Consider the following 15,132-nt stretch of genomic DNA (forward strand, 5'->3'; position numbering starts at 1 on the left):
CAACATTCCTGGTTACTAATTTTGATAATATTACTTATTTTGAGATTGGGCCTCTTGATTCTACATAGAACAACAGTACAGCCCAGGAAAAATCTCCTTGGCCTACAGTGTTGTGCCAAACTAATTAAATTAGCAATCAAATACCCTACTAAACTAATCATTTCTGCTTACACAATGTTCATATCCTTAAACTTCCTGCACATTCATGGGCCTCTGCACAAAGAACATCTATGGTACTGACCTCCACCATAACCCCCAGGGCATTCCAGGCACCCACCACTCTCTGTGTAAAAACAAAAGTGCCCCAGACTTCTCCTTTGAACTTGTCCCACCCACCTTAAATGCATACCTTCTGGTATTAAGTATTTCAAAACTAGGAATGAAATACTGGTATTTGCAGAATCTTTTTTTTCCTGACCCTTGAACCCAAATTCCTTGACTAATAAACGACAAGCATTACATAGGCCTTCTTTACCACACTACCAACCTATGTAGTCAGTTCTAGAGGCTCCAGCCAGTAGAAACATCACCTCTGCGTTACACCCCATCAACCTGCAAGGAAGTTGCATGTATTTATGAGATTATGGTTCATCTGAAGATACTACAGACCCAGTCTGTCTGGTGCCTCCTCAAAGGAGAATTCCGCTCCCCATTCCCATTCTGAAATGTTGGCCCATGGCCACCATTGCTGCCACAATGAGGGCATTCTCAGGATGGAGAAGCAATATCTCATAGTCTGTCTGGGTATCCTCCTGCCTAATGGCATGAACATTGATTTCTCCAACTTCTGGTCATTTCTACTCCCTCCCCTTATTTTCTATTCCCCATTCTGGCTCCCCTCTTAACTCTTCTCTTCACCTGCCTATCACCTCCTTCTGGTGCCCACCCTCTTTTCATTTCTCTCACGGTCCACTCTCCTATCAGATTCCTTGTTCTTCAGCCCTTTACCTTTTCCTCCTATCACCTGGCTTCTCACTTCACCCCTCCCGCCCCATTCACCTACCTTCCCACTCACATGGCTTCACCTATCACCATCTAGCTTGTACTGTTTCCCACCCTCCTGCTCCTTATTCTGGCCCATTCCTCCTTCCTTTCCAGTCCTGATGAAGGGTCTTAGCCTGAAGCATAGACTCTTTATTCCATTCCATAGATGCTGCCTGACCAGCTGAGTTCCTCCAGCACGTTGTGTGTATTATCCTCTTAAGTGGCAATCTTCCAAAGCTTTTCTCAAAGTCCAAATACAAGACATCCATTGATTTCCCCCTTATTTATTTTCAAGTTACAGTATCAGAAAACAGGATTTCCTCTTCATGAATCCATTTTGGCCCAACTTAATTTTATTACTTACTGCCCATTATGCCACTGATGTTTAGGGCAGCAAAGAAGGTCCTCCATCTCTGGCGGTGTGCAGGGCTTCCTTTATCATGTCAATAGCTTCCTCTTGGTTTTCACTATTGTCATTCATGCAAATGGAGACTCAGGAATACTGTTGCACTCTTTGTAGAAGGGTTCTTTATTTTGTTTTACCAGAGTTATTAGCCCTGAGCTGAACCCCCAGCTTGGAGGGCCAGTGGGCCACTTTCAGTCTGGGCTCTACCCTTTGAGCTGTTTGGAATGGGTGATCCAAAGCATAAAGCCGTGACTCCAGCCAACATAGCTCTCCGAGTTATTGAGGCACGCAAGCCTCCAAACCCAACGACAAGTTTGTGGTCCAATGTAATGTAAATTACATTGCCATTTTTAAAATAATATTCTGCATTTTCCTTGCCCCTGATAGAATGTTGCCTGTTCCTACCCATTTTATCTCCCATTTCCATAACAAGTTATGTTGTATTTGCTGCCTTCCATATTTCAGAACAGATGGAACTTTGAGAGTTAACAACAGTGTGCCATTATCTTTAGAATCACCTCCTTCGAACCCTTAGAATACAGGAATATCAGATTTATTGGTCCTCAGTGCCATTAATTTTGCCAGTTTTGTTTTATTAATGCCCTGAAAGGATATGTAAAGGAAAGTAAATCAGAGATTATATATGGTGCCCAAGTGCATTCCAGAGATTCTCCAAGCACCAGTGAGTTTTTTAGTAACTGATTCAAAACCAGTGCTCTTGACCTTTGTTGTATGATTGTGCATTTCAGATTAGGAATGGTCACAGAGAATGAAGCGGAGCACCTCTGCAAATTCCATTGATCATTTTAGTCTTTCTATCAGATTTAAAGATTCAGTTTCTGTGTGACCATCAAGTGTTTTGAGATATTGGAGCATTATTACTTCTGATGGTATCTGTTAGATTATCGAGAAAGAAGAAAAAACATCAAAGAGTTCTATATAATTCATAGAATGAGTGGTGATGATTCAGAAAGCAGTGTATTTGCATCTTCCAAAAAACTTGCATATGCACTGCTGAAGTTCAGTAGACTATGTGCCAGTGGATATGAAGATGTGAGCTATCATAACACTTCATGAATTCTTATGGTCGTTACCGTGATTTCCTGTCAGGCATGGAAAAATTTGCTTAAGTTCTGCACCATTTACAAAATAATCACTTCTCTGGATGGATCATAACATTTACTTTTAAAATGAATTAAAATGTTCCATGATCTGCTTTCTGAGTGGAAATTCCCTTTGTTTTTAGTGGGTCAAAGTCCAAGAACTTCTTACAAAACAACCTGTGGAATGCATTATTCTTCTATATACTGCTTGGGACAGGCAATTGATGCCAGCTCTTAGCAATAACAAATACCATCCAAGTACAAAGAAAGACATCCTAACAGGTCATCCTCAACATCTGCTGAGCTTGTAATAGGTATTTATAAGAATAATTTTAATAGTAATTTTAAGACTCTGGTCCAGAGAATCATACAGTCCGAAGCAGGTCCATCAATTTGCTAAGTCTGATGAACAGCATCAGAGGTCAGAATTGAACCAGGATCACAGCAACTGTGAGGCAGCAGCTCTATTAGATGAGGCACAGTGCCATGAAGAGGAAGGTGGGCAAGGAGGAAAGGGCTCATAGCTTTAGTTACGATTGCCAATTTTGTTTTTGGCAGCACCTTTGTTGGAACAAATTTAGTTCAGCTTCTCCATTAACAAAAGGCACTTGGGATCGAGGATGTGTTGAAAAACTCGATCTAAATTGGCTTGGTGATAGTGGTGGATGGACTTCTTTATGACTGGAAATGCAATACAGCAGTGATTGGTGCCAGGCCCAATGAGATTGTTGGTGGTCTGACGGATAAATTTGTAGATGTCACAAAAATTAGTAGAGTGGTTGATAGTGAAAAAAGTTGTCTTAAGGATCTTGAAGTTTGATGCAGGCACATAGAATTTAATCCAGAAAAATATGAGTTAATGCACTTTTTTGGATTAAATTCTATCAGTCACCATCCAACTTTCCAGCTGATCCTTGTCCCGCTATACCCTTAGGCAACCATTTCTTCCTTCAAATCTAACCACTGAAAAGTCACATTCTAATGGGGCATATGAATTAAGTGACAGGAGGCTTCGGAGCATGAAAGTACGAAAGGTGTTTGGGGTGAAAGTGGTCACACAAGTGGACAGGCTTATATAGAAGCTGCTTGGTATGCCTGCCTTCATTGGCTATTGTCTATAATGGAATGGAGGTACATTGCATGGATGTATGGTGCTGGTCACCACACTACAAAGAAGATGTGGTAGTAATGGAGAGTGTGCAGAAGAGATTCACAAGAATGTTGCCTTGAATGAAGGGCTGAAGTTATGGAGACAAATTAGGTAGGCTGGTTTATTCTTGTTGGATCATAGGAAGCTGAGATAGTTTCATAAACTGATATAGTTTCATGAACTGATAGAGTTCCATAAAATTTTGGGGGGCATCTATGATGGGGTTCATCAGTCATGGTTGGCACCTCTTCCAGGAGAAAGAAAACTCTCATCTCAAAGTTTTGCTGCCCTGTGGCTAAACTCACTCATAGGGAAACTGTATCGGTCTCTGCTGTTCCTTTGGGTTCATCAGATGCGCGGAGAGGGGGAGCTTGCTACGTGGGCAACAGCTCGTTCTTCGGATTGCAATGCCCTGGCTGGTGTATCTAGACAGCTAGAATGCAACATCCACGGTCAACCTTGACCAACCGAGGCCTCTCTATAGGATAGACAGAGCAGGGGAGTCTAGAACTAGATGACACAGGCTTAAGGTGACGGGGAGAAAATTAAAGGCTACCTGAGAGGAAAGCTCTGCGTACAAAGAGTGGTAGTTATCTGGAAGAAGCCTCCAAGAGGAGGTAGTAGAGGCAGATACAATTACAACATTTAAAAGACATTTGGATAAGTCCAATAACTAGTTAGAAATAGCATAAAATGATACACGGTCCATGTCAAGCAAATGGGATTAGCCTACTCAGGCGTTATATTTAGTATGGATGAGGTGAGTCATAAGGGTCAGATTCTGTACTGTTCAAGTATATGATTCTACAGTCCTATAAGTTTATATTTTTGCTCACCAGTTAGTCTGAAAGTCAACAATGATCAAGCATACAACTCAATGTCATCAGAGGATTTAAAGTTATATTGCAATGGCTATGTTATCTATTCTTCAAAGAGCTGAATAGAAAGTAGATATACGAAGGCTGCCCTCAGATTCATTGACAACTGGCTGGGCATCTTGTTGGCAGCTGTAAGGGTTAGCCAGTAGATCACAGTCCCCGCTATTGAAGGCTGCAGTGGACATTATGCATGTGTGGCAGGAGGAAGCCACTGAAGTCAGAAGCAAGGGTGAGGAACCACTCCTACTGAGCTTCAGCAGACACATGCTGTAGGTGGTTAAATTAAGTTGATAGGCTACAAGGAAATAGGAGGGGTAATGGGACTGAGGCCATTTCTCTCCTTGGAAACAGTGCAGCTAGAGGACCAGATGTTTCTCTAGACACCACTCCCATTCCTCACTGCCTTTATGTTCACTTTAACTGATCACTTCTCCCCCAATCTTCTTAGAGAGACATCCATCAATTCCTGCTCAATGCACCTCCTCACACCTTCTTCAGTCCAGCAGCATTGATACTCAACTTCAATGCTATGCATGGAGCTTACTATTCTAATATGAAATTAAATGCCATAATGCATTTGGAAAAGTGATTGCTCAATAAATAGTTTAGAAATTAGTTAAATCATTCCAAGCCTGACAAAAACAGCTCTGGAGTATCCCACAAAATTTGCAATATGTCATATAACTTAAAGTTTCCTGACCTAGTAAAATGTTGATAACTCACTTCCCAGCCATTCATAAATCTAGATGTTTCAGCACCTGAATTAGCAGTTAATGCTTGTCATGCACTCTTCTACTTGTTAGGGCCCTGGATCCCATGTTGTCTTCCAGCTCACCTGGAATCCTGTTCCTAGACTCCCCTGTAAATCAGTTGGGTTTCTGTGGCCCTATTCTCTTCTTACCCACTGGAGCCGTAGTTCCTTTGCACCTTCTGTCTCACCAAAGCCCCACTTCTCCTGCTTCCATCCAAGTCATTAGGGGCCTGTTGCCTGCAATCCCTTCCACTCACCAAGCCCCAGTTCCTTTGACAAGGTGCTACATATCAGGCTGCTTAACAAGGTATAAGATCATAAGCATTACATGAAGGATATTATAATGGATGGAAGATTGGCCGGCTGGCAGGAATAAAGGGGGGCTATTCTGGTTGACTGCTGGTGTTTTGCAGAGGTCAGTATTGGGGCCACTTCTTTTCACTTTATATGTCAATGATTTAGATGATGGAATTGTTGGCTTAGTGCACAAGTTTTCAGATGGTACCAAGAATGGTAGAAGGGCAGGTAGTGCTAAGGAAGCACGGAGTCTGCAGAAGGACTTAGAACGATTGCAAGAATGGGAAAAGAAATGGCAGATGGAATATAGAGTAGGGAAGTGTGTGGTCATGCACTTTAGTAGAAGGAATAAAGGCCTAGATTATTTTCTAAATGGGGGAAAAATTAAAAAAATTAGAGGTGAAAAGGAACTTGTGAGTCCTTGTGCAGGATTCCCTAAAGGTTAAGCTGCAGGTTGAGTCATTGGTATGGAAGGCAAATGAAATGTTAGCATTCATTTTGAAAGGAATAGAATATAAGAACAAGGATGTAATGCTGAGGCTTTATAAGGCATTGATCAGACCACACGGAGTACTGTGAGCAATATTGGGCTCCTACCTAAGAGAGGATGTGTTGGCATTGCAGAGGAGATTCACCAGAATGATTCTGAGAATGAAAGGGTTAACATGTGAAGAGCGTTTGACGGCTCTGGGCCGACTCTTGCTGAAGTTTAGAAGAATGAGGGAAAGACTCTCATTGAAACCTATCTCATTGAAGTGGATGTGGTGAGATTGTTTCCTATAGTGGGTGAGTCCAGGACCAGAGGGCACAGCCTCGGGATAGAGTGAGTCCATTTAGAAGAGATGAGGAGGAACTTCTTCAGCAAGTGTCTGGTGGATCTGTGGAGGCCAGGTCTTTGAGTATATTTAAAGTGGAGGTTGATCGTTTCTTGACTAGTCAGGGTGTTAAAGGTTACGGGGAGATGGCAAGTGACTTGGGTTGAGAATTATAATATATCAGCCATGATGGAACGGCAGAGCAGACTCAATTTGCCAAATTGCCTTATTTGCTCCCATGTCTTAGAGTCTTTTGGTCTTATGGTTCCAACACTTCCTTCCACTCACTGAGGCTTCTGTTCTAATGCTCCCTTCCTCCCACCAAGGCCTTTGTTCCAATGCTCCTTTCTGCTCACTGAGGCCCTGGTTCGAATGCTGTCTTCCACTCACTGGGACCTCATTTCCCATGCTCTCCTTAAGCTGACCAGGATCTCTTTTCCTGTACACCATTTAAACTTACTGGGTTCTCTGCAAAATGTATAATACTGTGTATAACTTCTGAAAACAAAGTGACTCAAAGATTGTGTTGGGGATTAATGGGGAATAACGTCCAATATCTGGAAAATTTGCTCAACGTGTACCACCAAAATCTTGGATGTGTCAGATTATTGAAGTCTTACAGTACCACATAAATCACGCAGCTTCCTTGGAGTGTGCATAGTCACCTGACGTCATATTAATTCTGCAGGAGCTTTGGAAATTTCTTCTCTTCCTTATAGATGTACAGGGATCACCAAAAGTAGCAGGCATATAAGAACTACATTTGTTCATCTGAGCGCCACACTCGCACAGCAGTTAGCATGACGCTATTACAACTTGGGGCATTCTGGAGTTAGGAGCTCTTTTCTAGCGCTGTTCTGAAATGAATCTGTACATCCTCCATGTGGGATACATGGATGTTCCCCAGGTGTTCCAATTTCCTCCCACAGTCCAGGTATCGGGTAGGTTAAATGGCTTTATAAATCATTATCATCATCACTATGTGCTGTGTTGTATGACGGAGGAAATCATAGTCTCAAGACCGTGATTATTTTTGGCAAATTTTTCTATAGTAGTGGTTTGCCATTGCCTTCTCCTGGACAGTGTCTTTACAGGACGAGTGACCCCAGCCTTCATCAATTCTCTTCAGAGACTGTCTGCCTGGTGACTGTGGCCGCATAACCAGGACTTGTGATTTGCAACAGCTGTTCATACGACCATCCACCGCCTGCTCCCATGGCTTCATGTGACACTGATCGGGGGCTAAGTAGGTGCTACGCCTTGGCTAAGGGTGACCTGCAGGCTGGCGGAGGGAGGGAGCACTTTATGCCTCCTTTGGGAGAGACACTACCCAGGAATGGTAAACAGTCTTGTGATTAGGTTAGGGTTAAACTGGTTTGTCCGGTGATGCTGGGATGGCATGGCTCGAAGGGCCAGAAGGGCTTATTCTGTGCTATATCACTAAGTGAATAGAGATTTCCTCCCTACTCAACAAATGCCTTTACCCTCACTCAGGGCTCTCCTCTTTCCACCTGAACATGAGATGCAATATATACCAGGGAAAGTCAAAGCACAGGTGTTAGCTCTGCTAACATCGCTGAAGTGACCCTGGGGATACCTTGTAGCAAGGACATAGCACAAAGTTACATAATGCAGCCCTATTGCTCACTGATCTTTTTAGTAATGAATAATGGTCATCTCCCCACATACAGGAAATGTTAAATGCCCACATCTTAAAGCTTGGACAAGAACTTCCCCGTCCTGTTGAGCTGGAAGACAAGTATGGCCCCTCTTTAAAGACTGGAACATCACACTACATAAGCGAACCAATGCAGGGACTCTCACTTTGATAGATGTGGTAAATCAGATGATTGGGATTTCATGCTGCACTGAGCTCATGACCAAGAAAAAAAAAGCCAAGAAAGGATTGTCTGTGATAAATCAGAAGCGGGGGAGTGACAGGATCCAACAAGCTCTGTTCAGCTGGAAATAGGTAGGTGGGTTGAGTACCTTGGGGGCTCCTTAACAACAGGATATTTCTGGAGCAACAGCAAATAATACATGAGGCATTCTCGTCACTCTATGGAGAGACTGGAGGAGCCTGTTTCATGCACAAGGCAACATTCTCATGAGGTCATGAAAGGTAAGGTCTTTCATTCACTTGCTCTGATATAATTGAATGGAAAAACAAATTGATCTTCTGCAAGAAACAATGAATATGAGAATTATACAATTGCATACATCTCTCCCCGTGGTCCTACAGACTATGAATGCCCCTTCTGAATGCAAGATCCAAACTGCATCCAGTCTTGTGAGATGATCTAAAGTAAATGTGGTTAATATCTGTTGTGGCCAAGTAACAGCACTACAGATATCAGTTCAAAATTTAATTAACCTTTACTTTAGTTGGATGAGATTTGGCCTGATATAGACTGGCCTGATATAGACTGGCCTGATATAGACTGTGAACTTTGATTGAGAAACTTAAGCTTCATGTTTTTCAATAAGCTTTTAAGTAGTCAAAAATAGCATTAAAATCAAATCTTAGTGCTGTGAAATCATTTATAAAGACAGATTATTTACACATCCCCCTTCTCTGTAGATTACAATTTAACATCTTAATTTCACAGACGTCTCTAGACTGGAGGAAACAGCCAGTACTACCACCTTGTTCTTCACCAGTTTATTTTTTCTAGTCCTTTCCATGATGTTTCACTGTGGATGCTGATTTGCTGATGATACAACCCATTGTTGGTAGAATCTCAGATGGAGATGAGAGGGTGTACAGGAGTGAGATATATCAGATAGTTGAGAGGTGACACAGCAACAGCCTTGCTCTCAACATAGTAAGACAAAAGGACTGATTGTGGACCTCAGGAATGGTAAGATGAAGGAACACATACCAATCCTCATAGAGGGATCAGAAGTGGAGAGAGTGAGCAGTTTCAAGTTCCTGGGTGTCAAGATCTCTGACGACCTAACCAGGTCCCAACATATTGATGCTGCTATAAGGAAGGTAAGACAGCGGCTATACTTCATTAGGAGTTTGAAGAGATTTGGTATGTCAACAAAAACACTCTCAAACTTCTACAGATATACCGTGGAAAGCATTCTAACAGATTGCATCACTGTCTGGTATGCAGGGGGGGATACTGCAGAGGACTGAAAGAAGCTGCAGAGGGTCGTAAATTTAGATGGCTCCATCTTGAGTACTCGCTTACAAAGTACCCAGGGAGACACTTCAGGGAGCAGTGTCTCAGAAAAGCAGCGTCCATTATTAAGGACTCCTAGCACACAAGGCATGCCCTTTCTCATTGTTACCATCAGGTAGTAGGTACAGAAGCCTGAAGGCACACACTCAGTGATTCAGGAACAGCTTCTTCCCCTCTGCTGTTCAATTCCGAAATGGACATTGAACCTGTGAACACTACCTCACTTTTTTAATATATGTTATTTCTGTTTTTGCACGATTTTTAATCTGTTCAATATGCATATACTGTAATTGATATACTTATTTATTTATTTTTCTTCTATATTATGTATCACGTTGAACTGCTGTTGTTAAGTTAACAAATTCCACAACACATGCTGGTGGTAATAAATCTGATTCTGATTCTGATAAGATCAGAACCTCTGCTTGAACATGGGTGTTCTAGTCTTAAATTGACTTCCCCCTTATGAAAGAGGGGCCATTCACTCACCTTTCCTTATCTCATTTGTACAGTTCCATCAAGCGTCCTCTCGTCATTTTAAACCCTAAGAAGTATAAGCCCAATTGATCCAATATCTTTTCATAACTCGGACTTTTACATCCAAGATATTAGACCAGTACACGGTCACTCCACTCCCTCTACAACAAGGTTATTCTGAAGGATAAGGAGACTGAAACTGCACATAATATCCAAGGTGTCATTACACCAAGCCCTAAAGAACTTGCAATAGGACCTTTCACTCTCTTTACTAAGACAGCCAACATACTACTTGCCTTGAGAACCACCTGCTCCACTTGTGTGTTTACTTTCCTAGACTGGTATACAAGGATATCCAAATCTTGCTGCATCTTCCCATTCCTAATCTAGCGGCATTCAGATAATAATCTACTGTCTGTTTTTAACATCAAAGGGAATAACCTCACATTATACTGCAACAGTCATGCAATTGCTTACCGTCCAAGTAACTCATAAGACTCTGTATTTTCTCAGTCACATTCTCACCCAGATACGAAGAGAGAGGCCAATTTGCCTCAAGTGCAGTTTCATTAAATGTTTAGTATCAGAAGCATCTCTGGAAGTAAAGGCGCCTATTGTCTGACTATTGTTTATTGACCACAGCTCTGCCTTTGGTACTGTAATACCAGGCAAACTCATCACCAAATTCTGGACCCTGGGATGACTCCCTCTGCCACTGGATCCTTGACTTCCTGACCAACAGACCACAATCAGTAATAATAGGCAGCAACACCTAGTCCACGGTTATTCTGAAAAATGGTGTTCCACAAGGTTGCATCCTCAGCTAACAAAGGCCTCTGACTCTGTCTGACCTCACAATCTACCTCGTTGTAATCTTGCACTATCTTCTTTACCGCTCTACACCTTCTCTGTAGCTGTTGCACTTTATTCTGAGTTCTTATTGATTTACCCTTTTCTACCTCAATGCACTGTATAATGATTTGATGTGTATGAACATCAGACTTTTCAACTGTATCTCAGTAGACGTGACAATAATAATCCAATTCCAATTCTAATTCCAAAAAAGAACAGGCAGGGCCAGAGTTACTCTTGCATTAATGAATATGAGATGTCCCTGTGTGGTCCATGCTCTGGGACAGTGAGAGTCACTTCATATCCAAATCGGAGCACAGTCAGCTCTACACTTCCTTATTCCATTGAATTAAAGCACCAGGTCAAAGGCAGAGTATAAAGAAAAGTGCTTTGAAGGAAAGGAGAAGTAAATAATGAGATGGCATGAGTGCTTTGTTCGGCCATTGCTTTTGTACTATAGATGTCACTCTGACTTCTGCTATCATTGTGAAGTTGGAGTATCAATTATGTTATAAGAAAGAATTATTAGATTTGCGATCGATTTTAGGAAGGAGCAAATCTATTAAAAATTTAAATTGGGTTGAGATTTCTTGGGGAGGTTTTGACAACGTCCGTGAAGTTTGATGGCTTAGTGTTTTTCTTCAGCGTTACCGTTACTTAACTACTTCCAATTTGGAGTTCGGATGACGAATGCACATGTTGACTTGCGTTTGTGCCATTCAGCAACTTGCACGGTTGTGCTTAGCCAAGAACAGCTCAGCACTGCAGAGGCTGTCATGGATGATGTCGATCCTCATGCGATGGTGATTTGACAATGACCGCGTCTAAGTGAGGACAAAAGTAACATGTGATGTATATTTATGCACTTCTGCTAGCTGGCATGCCGTATCAGTGAACTGTAAGATATGTATACTAAGCAGATCATGATATTTGCCATCCGTGTTACAGCAATTTTATACCAGTGCTGATAACTTATGTTTTTGCCAGTGCTCTTGTGTTTCTTTGATCTTGCATGACTAAACTTAATTCAGCTGCATGAAGAGATCCACCAAGCAAACTACTTGAAGAGATCAGCAACTAATTGAACATTGGTACTGGTTTGACTTTTTTATTTCTGATTGTTGTATAATTATGCCATTGTTTGGTACTTTCTGCTGATGTTATACGCTGAAGAAGTCAGTGGGGGTGTGATGTGGCAAGAACGTTTCCCTGACTTGAAAGGTTGTGTGCAAACAAGCTGCTGCCAGTCTACAGTCTAAACTGCCAGGCCTTCCCTTGGAACTAAGAAAATCTGGAAGTATAAGCAGAGACACAAGTGACTTCAGATGTTAAAATCTGGGCAGAAAACAAATTGCTGGAGGAACTCGAAGGATCAAGCAGCGTCTCCGAGGAAAAGACTTCAGTTTGAGTTCCTGTATCAGGACTGAGAGTGTGCCTGGATCAGTACGAGAGGGAAGGTTGAGACAGGGGCTGGTACGTGACAGATGCAACCAAGTGAGGTTGCAGCTGAAGCCATTTGGGAAGCAATGGGGAAAGGGAAGGTAGGCAAGAGGAAATCAACGGCTGTGTGGAACCAGGGGGAGAAGGGTGGTGAACCAAGGGGAGGAGGGTGATGGGAGTTCGAGAAGTGGAAAAGTGAACAAAGGGAGAGGAAATTTAGCTGGGCCAGTGGGAGTCTAAAAGGAATGTGGTAGCTGAAAGTGGGAAATTCGTTGCTCATACCACTGGGTTGTATACTCCTCAGATGGAATATGAAGTGCTGTTCTTCACTTTTGTGTTTGGCCTCAACAGACAGTTCAGAGCGAGAATGGGAAGAGGAGTTGAAATGCTATGCCACCTGAAGCTCAAGATGACCATTGTGGACAGTGTACAATTTCTCTAGTCTTCTACAACGGAAAACCCCATTTTGAGCAGGTACAGTGGAACTGGGAAAACTGAGAAAAACAGGTGCCAACCTTACAGGGAGAAGGTGTTATTGAGGTAGCTTTGGTTGGTAGTTTAAAAGTAAATATCAGTGGCTACTTTGACACCTGACATGGAGACAGAGATCCAGGAAAGGAAGAGAAGTGACAATGGTCTAGGTAAATTTGCGGTCAAATTAGAAGTTAGTAGCAAAGGTGATGACTTTGATGACTTCTGGATATGTGCAGAAAGCAGCAACTATTGATGTAGCAAAGAAAGAGGTAGATAGGGGAGCCAAAGAGGTTTTGAAACAATGACCTTCATTGAGCCAGGCATAGCTGTGGATGCCCATGGCTACACCACTGACTTATAGAAAGTGGGTGGAATCAAATGTTGAGCATGAGGACATTCTGCTGGGCAGATGAGGATTCTAGTGGAGTGGAACTGACTGGGTCTTTGCTTCAGCAAGAAGCAGAAGCCCTACAACCTCTCTAATAGGGGATGGAAGAATATAAAGACTGGATTTCCAAGGTGAAAATCAGGTGTATGGAGCCAAAGCTTTCATACTGAAGGCAGACATGAGAAGTGTCCTGGATGTCAGTGGAAAGGGACTAAACAAAGGGAAATAGGATAGAGTTGAAGTGTGAAGAGCTAAGTTTGGTGGGACAACAGCCGGCAAAAATTAGTAGATCTACCAAATGAGTCCTGGTTGTGCATCTTGGGTAAGAGATAGAAGCGAACAGTGTGAGGTGGGGGCACGATTAGATTGGAGGCTGCAGAGGGGCTATTTCCTGATGTGTTGAGACCTGTAATGTTCCATGAAACAATGGCCCAGTATTTGTTGATGGTATCATTGCCAAGAGGAGATACGAGGAAGTGTCTGAGAGCTGCTGTCTGGCCTCTGCAAGTTAGAGGTCAGTGTGCCAGGCCACAATGGCACCACACTTGTCTGAGAGATTTGATGATTTGGTTGGCACTGGTGCAAAGTGGGTGTTGAGCTGCCCATTCTGAGGTGGTGTGTTGGCAATGATGAGGGAGGTGGTGAAGTCAAGGCATTTGATATTGTATTGGCAACTGGAAATGAATAGGTGAAGAAATGGGAAAAGGCCAGAGGGCTATCCAAGAGGAAGAAGAGTATTGAAGACATGAGAATTGTCACTGGGGTGGGGTTGTAGGTGAGGGGTTGGTGGTTTCCTTGCAAAAGGAATACGTAGGCACGGAGGAAGAGGCCATCGAAGAAGCACTCACTGAGAACCTGTTGAGATGTGGACTCAGGCCAGGCCATTCAATGTCAGATGCAGGGAGATCTGAGGGGGGAAGGCGAAGACCTGGTATAGGCTCGAACTGGAGTAAGCTGAGCTGTCAGAAGAGGATAATGGGAGAAAGAGCTGGAGGGTGTATCAGAGTGAGGAGAAGGGAGGTTACACAGAGTAAGCAGAAGTCAGACAGAGCAGGGCAAGAAAGGAAGGACATGAGGAAAGAAAAGGAGAAACAAAAGGAAGATGAGGAATTGCAGTAACAATCTAAACAACCACTTTCTGCCTGGATGATATACGTAGAATTATTCAGTTCAACATAAGAAACCATAACTTAAACACACTAAGGAATAGTTTCACATTTTCACTTTTCCTTTGTTATCGGTCATCTTCAGGACCACTAAACAAAACTAAAAACACCACAAATTAACACTTTCTGAATAATTCATGAACCAAATCATGCCTCAATGCATGGAATTTTAAATGATCACCCTTTCATTTCTGTCTTCTGTTGGTCTTCTGTGGGGGTTCCTATGATTGTCCCAGTGCTTCTGTACAGAGCAAGTCAATGGCTACTACACGGCTAGAGAAAGATTCACTTTTAAAGACAGCAAGCTAAATTGACATGACTGAAGTCTGGGCTTCCACTGCAGCAATGAAAGATTAGGTAGCTTCTGATTGTGCGCCTTACTAAACCTACCGAATGTTGCAAAGTAATTGGTTCACTCAGTATGAAAGGAGTTTGACAAAACAGTGGTAAATAATAATTACTTTTTACTCATAGTTGTTATTTGCAAAGGCTGATTGGCAGATTTTCTGGGAAACAGTTTAATCTGCAAATCAAAAATCTGCAAATGGTGGAAAACTGAAGCAAAAGCAGAAAATTTTGGGAAAAAAGTCTTAAGCAGGTCACTGAGCTTCTGTGGGAAAAGAAAGAGACAGGGTTTTGATTGTGCAACCCTTTATCAGAATTGTCGAAGAGAGAGAGAGAGCAATGCAAAAAGGGATGCTTCTCTCTTTCCCAGTTCTGATGAACAGTTGCAGACTTAAAATATTGATTGTGTCTTTTT

At 42.4% G+C, this 15,132-nt stretch overlaps 1 protein-coding gene across 1 annotated transcript in view; it reads right to left on the minus strand.

Annotated features, from left to right (window-relative positions):
• LOC140717136 (neuron navigator 1-like) overlaps nt 1-15,132 on the minus strand; it is a 679,346-nt gene that overhangs the window by 645,486 nt on the left and 18,728 nt on the right. The gene's annotated exons all lie outside the window — the stretch shown is intronic.

This window comes from Hemitrygon akajei, chromosome 27, assembly GCF_048418815.1.
Source record: "Hemitrygon akajei chromosome 27, sHemAka1.3, whole genome shotgun sequence".
NCBI classification, from domain to species: domain Eukaryota; kingdom Metazoa; phylum Chordata; class Chondrichthyes; order Myliobatiformes; family Dasyatidae; genus Hemitrygon; species Hemitrygon akajei.